The 6,090-nt window shown below is 37.0% G+C and overlaps 1 pseudogene; it reads right to left on the bottom strand.

Moving 5' to 3' along the window:
- Window positions 1–4,128: 4,128 nt before the first annotated feature.
- On the bottom strand, window positions 4,129–5,275 carry LOC104871020 (annotated as a pseudogene).
- Window positions 5,276–6,090: the final 815 nt, after the last annotated feature.

The following is a 6,090-nucleotide window of genomic DNA, read 5'->3' on the forward strand; positions in this document are numbered from 1 at the left end:
AAAAAATCCATTAGTAGCAATAGTTATGTGTCTCTGGCAACACTAAGGAAGTTGGCAACAGTAATATGATCCAGGACAAATTGGATATTTACATACCATAAGAACCAATAATGCACCACCCTCAACCACAGAAAAGAAATCCAAAATTATAGTATCAACATTAAGACAACCCAGATATTGACATGCAGCAAATATGTACTAAATGAGGGCTGAGGATTTAGCTCAGTGGTTCACCTGTCTCACAAGCGCAAGGACCTGCATTTGATCCCCAATTTAAAAAAAAAAGTACTAAATGTGACAACTATACCTGACAAATGGTAGAAATTCAATTTTAATTATACAGAGTTAACCAGCTAACTAAACATTAATGAACCTTAATTGTTACATTATTAAAGACATGGAGGTTGCGAATGGGAGAATGTAAGTAGAAAAATTTGAAAACTTAAACTATAGATGAGGAGAGAGAAGTAAGACAAAGGATCCTTTTATGGAGTAGAAGGATACTTACAAAATTAGATAAAAGTAACAGAGAAAATGAGAAATAGAAGATAAAAGAAAAAAGAGAAAAAGTAATTTGGAGAATAAAATTAAGAAAAAAATTAAAAAGGAAAGAAAAAGGAAAAAGAGGGGAGAAAACAAGAAAAGGGGCAAAAGAAAATTCGCCAAACTCATAAATCAGCAAAGAAGAAAGGAAAGAAAAAAAGAGTACAAAAGTTTTTTTTCTCTTCTGTATTTTGCATTGAGTGGTTTCCATCTGGGATCTCATGTTTTTCTCCACCTACCCTTTCTTTGAGGCACCCCCCTATTCCAGGGGTCCCGCAGTTTACTCAGGCTGTGGCCTGTCTGAAGCCAGATGTGTCCTTGCTCATGCTGGTAGATAAAGGATGCCAGATCCCGTATTTGTGCTGGATGCAGGCAGTAGGGCAAGGGCTTGAGTTCTCAATCTAAATTCCTATAATATTTTAAATATACTAAACTTTTAGGGAAATTTTTTTTCTTCTTACAAAATAACCAGCTCAGCTCAAAAAATTTTAAGAATCCAAGTTTATGTATTAAGATGAATCTTTGGAGAAATGGGGCTGGATTGATAATTTTGGTTTAACAGAGAAATGACAATTATATGTATTTTCTCTAACTTATCAATTTTACCTAAAACACAGGTCCATATATTATATCTTACAACATTTACACTTGTTTTATAATAAAGAGGTTAGCTAATGTAGTCTACTAAACTTCTTATATTGGTTTACTGATTAAACAAATTAGCATTACTACTTCATACTGTTTATGACAAATGTAAATTTGTTCACTAAAATGAGTAATTATTGGGCCGGGGATTTAGCTCAGTGGTGCCATGCCTGCCTCACAAGCACAAGGTCCTTAGTTTGATCCCCTGTTCAAAAAACACAAGATAAAATTTAACTTAAAAATAAAATAAAATGAATAATTATTTAGATAAGCTTTCTATAGTAACAGTAATTATATTTTGTACTGTGAACTTTTAAAATAATTCCAAAATTTTAGGTATCTTAAAACTTTGATATAATATTAAATCAAGTCAATGATCATTAGATAACTAGAAAATTTTAAAAGTTGAATAATGAAACATTGATTAATAAGAATAAATTTGCGTATATAAAGCTTTGTTTCTTGTTTTTATATGCTATCCATTGGGTCATATTAATGGAAGTTTGTTACTTGGAGAAGATGTGAAAGAAATGTATGGTTGTAGGCAGTTGTGTTATGCATCCTTATGATCTTGGTTGATCTGCTAAAATGCTTGCTTGCATGATAGTTCTCAATTATCTTCATCCATTTCTCTGTATGAAGTAGATACTATTAAATTGCATAAAAGTTTTAAGTCATATGGGTGATCAAAACCATATAAGGGGCAACAGTCACAGAAAATACAAGGAGTAGAATGAACTTTGTTTTGCAAGGAAAGAATTCTAAAGTGAAGTGTCACTTGTTCCAGAATATGAAGATCACAGAAAAGCAAGACTTGAGGGGAGTATAAAAAATTGGAGGTTTGATGAAAGTGAATTTTATTTGCCTTAATTTATAATACCTGATCCTTTTTTAAAAAAGCTATGTAATGGGTTAAAATTTTGGCAAAGTATTTCAGTTTTAAAGGCTTATTGTCAAGCAACTATTTAAAAAATTCTTCACTGACAAATGTTATGTTACTGAAAAACTAAAATATGGAATTTTCTTTTTTAACCTTACTCCTGAGAGTTGAACCTGGTGCTTGGTGAAGGCATCTCTCTGCTAGTATGTTGCACTTGCATATGAAACTTCTGCACAAGAAGATCAAGAAGTGGAACCTCAAATTGTGGCAGTGGAATGTAAAGCTATAGGGAGCCTCAAATCTGAGCCTATCAGAAACTCAAAATGGCAGTGTATCCGAAGAAACAGCAAGAGTTGGAGGAAAAGTTATCTCTAAAATATTCAGTGAATGTGGGCTTGTCGGAAGCTCAAAGTGGATATGTGTCTGAAGAAACAGGGAAAGTTAAGAAATCTCTAAAACATTCTGTAAAGAAGGTCAAAACAGGGATGTGCCTGACGAAACATGGAAAGTTGGGAAAGTTAAGAAATCCCTAAAACAGTCTGTTAATTCAAGCTTGTCAGAAGCTCAAAATGGAGATGGGCCTGAAGGAACAGGAAGAGTTAGAAAAATTTAAAAAAAAATCTCTAAAAAAGTCTCTGAACATAGGTTTCTCAGAAGCTCAAAATGGAAATGAGTCTGAAGAAACAGAAAATGTCAAAGTTCAAACGTCCCCCCAGAAATTTACCTTATTAACCAATGGAGGAGCAGCAACACCATCTCCTGATTCAGAATCGAAAAAGAAAAGAGAAAAATGGTGAATGATGCTGGGCCTGATACAGAGAAAGCAAAAGCTGAAGAAAGCACCAAGACTTGTGAACAAACAGAAGATGGTGTGGGGAGGTCAGATGGTGAGGAAGGTGACGGTGAAGTGCCCAGCCTGCCCCTGGACTGACAGGAGCTTCTGAGGATATTTCTTTTGCTTCTCTAATCTTGTCAATGAAAACCTTACTCCTACTTCTATTCCCGAAAACTGAAAATGCACTTCCTTGACAAATGGGATGTTATTTTCCCTAGTGGCTAGAGATGAAGAGGTTTCTCTGTAACTCTGAAGAGAAGCTGCACCCAGCGTACAAGTCCTCTACTACTCCACCTTCTCTTGCAGGCTCTGCCAGAGTAGGAGCTTTGGTTAATGTTGGAACTGATTCCTTGCCTCACAGTTACATCCAGATTGAGTATCAAGAACACTGCCAATGATTGGTCTACAGATCTTCATCTCCTTTTGGAAGTGCATTGTTGTTTATGTCTTTGCCTAGTCCTAATGTTTTTGTTTGTTTAAAGGAGTTGTCCAAAATGACACAATAGTAAACAGAGTTGTGATAATCATATTAGTCCGATGCAGCACTGTTTTCATATTATCAATCACCCCCCTCATGCTTATTCCATTGCTTCTGTATCCACCTTCAGCTGTGCTAACTTCTGCATTGGAGAAGTCCTGTTTCATGATGAGCTGCTAGTATCTGTCATGCCTGAATAGCTGCAGGCAGCTGTGCCACTGGCAAGGCCAGTGGTGGTGAACCTGTGGGGTGTGTGCCACAGGGGCTGCTTGGTATCATTGGCAGCTCTAAAAGGTTTGGGCTAGACTTGCTGTTATGTATCTTTTAGCACAATATTTTGCTTATTAGTGCTATTTACAGTCTCCTGATGTCACATTTTAATCTGCTTTATTCTGTTTAACAATATGTAATTCATTATTGATCATTTTATTAAACTAATGTGTTTTTGTTTTTTTTTAATAATGAAAGCATAATACCTTTTTTGAGAAGGTAAGGATTTATGTTTAGTTCCTTCAGATTTACTGAACTTTTTTATATCCATAAAAGGGTCTTTTCCAATTTGAAGTAAAAGAGCCTGTAAAAGGAAGAATTGCAAAATCTTATATTTTAAAGTTACCAAATCACATTTTCATGTTTAAACCAACACCTTCAAGGAAACCAACTTGTTAAGGTAACCCATCAACACTGAAATATTCAAAGAATTAGTCAAAGAAAGTAAAATAGGTCTAAATTTTAGTCATCTGTGTTTTCATGTTCTTTAAATTTTTTTATGTGACATTGCTTCTTGGAAGAATCCAGAAGAACCTTTCCTTTCCATTGTTGTTTACTCTTCGTTTTTTGGCAGGTCTCTTATCTTTTTCATCAAAATCATTTTCATGGGCCGGGGACTTAGCTCAGCAGTTCTGCTTCCTGCCTTGAAAGTGCAATGTCTGAGTTTGATCCCTGGTACTGAAAAAAAAAAAATTGTTTCTTACAGTTATATGAGCAAGTTTTGGGTCGGTGGTAAGGTTATCTGCTTTATAGCCATTGGTGTCCATCTCTTTGTGAAGTGGTCTCTTACGTCCACCTGTTGGCCCATTAACATACAGCCCATCACTTTTTTCCTTCTTGGTTTGTCATTTCACCTGCTGCAGTAGATGACATCCCATTCTGGGTGCACGTGGCGCTGTCCTCCTCCTCGGACTGGCTGTTGCTGCTGTTGGAGGAGGTCGGGGGCAAAGACGGGGCACAACTGGAGCGGCGCTGTCACTCTCGTTCAGAAGACGAACCATGTAATTCCTCTAGCTGCTTTTACATTAAATTATAACCTCAGTGCTTCTTCTGTATCAGAATTGTACTTAATCAACTCATATAAAGACTGTTCGTTATCTTTTATGTGAGACCTTTCAGGAATTGCGTCTACATCTCTCTCACCATCTGTTTTTCTCGATCCATTCTTAAGAAACACGATCACTCAGGGGTCCACAGGAGCTGGTCATCATTTTCATACACTTTTTCATTTTCTTTGTATCTACACGTTCCAATTGGAATCTCTGTCTGAAACATGGAGCCCAGCAAAATCTCCTTTTTCCATTCTTCTGATGGAATACAATCTCCATCTATTTCAGATTCTTCTATTTCACTATTTGTGTAAAAATACTTACATCGATGTGGGCGGATGATTTCCTGGGCATCTTGAGAAGCAACAGATTGTGACGGGTCATCACTGAAGACTGAGTTTCATGTTCGTGACCTGACGAGTCCTTTATATTCTTTTCTTTATTTTCCCCATTGCAGCCACTGTTGTCATTATCAGCTTCTTCTTCATCTTTCTCCTTTTCCTCTTCTTTTTTGGATAGTCGTAACCATAAAGGCCGAGACGTTTATGAATTGGCATGTCACTTCCCTCCGCCATGTTCGCCATCCTGCCGGGTCATATCTCTGTGCCGGCCGAGGCTGCGTCACGGCTGGAACCCGGATGTGAGTGTCGGCAACGCCACACGGTCGCCGGCGGGCATGCGCAGGAGTTACCTTTTTTTTTTTTTTTTTTGTTTTTTTTTTTTTGTTTTTTTTTTTGCAGGGTCTCACAATATAGTAGTTCAGACTGGCCTTGAATTCATTATGTAGCCAAGGCTGGTGCCAATCCTCCTGCCTCGGCCTCCCAAATGCTGGGATTACAGGCATGCACTACCACATCTGGCTAAACTCATGATGTAGTCTGTATTCCAAGGTTCTGAATGAATCATCCCTATCTTTCCGTGCTTTCTCAGTATATTCCAATACAGTTTTATATTGAGTGATATACACCTCTTTCCTATCTCTCCCAGATGAGATGTGGTATAGAGCTGTAGTTTGGTATATATACACCTCTTTCCTATCTCTCCCAGATGAGATGTGGTATAGAGCTGTAGTTGGTAAATACCAGACGCTAAGTAAGCACCCTGCTCATCATGTAAAATCCTCTGGAAGTCTTGTTCAGATCTAGTCCTTGTCTAAGAAAAGGATGTACTGAATTGTATCTTTGGGGATGGGAGATGGTTATTTGCCACTTAGCATAGTGCTTCCCACTTGTCCTGTAACAAAACCCTTGAGTTTGAATCTTAGCTTTAATAATATTACTTACTTCACAGGGTTATAATGAGCATTAAATGAGTTAATATTTGTAGGATATTCATCAACAGTTTTAAGCACACACTAAGCTGTATTTAATTGTGTTAAATAGATAAATCA

Source organism: Fukomys damarensis, unplaced genomic scaffold (assembly GCF_012274545.1).
Source record: "Fukomys damarensis isolate Sample0158 unplaced genomic scaffold, DMR_v1.0_HiC HiC_scaffold_26, whole genome shotgun sequence".
Lineage (NCBI taxonomy): Eukaryota > Metazoa > Chordata > Mammalia > Rodentia > Bathyergidae > Fukomys > Fukomys damarensis.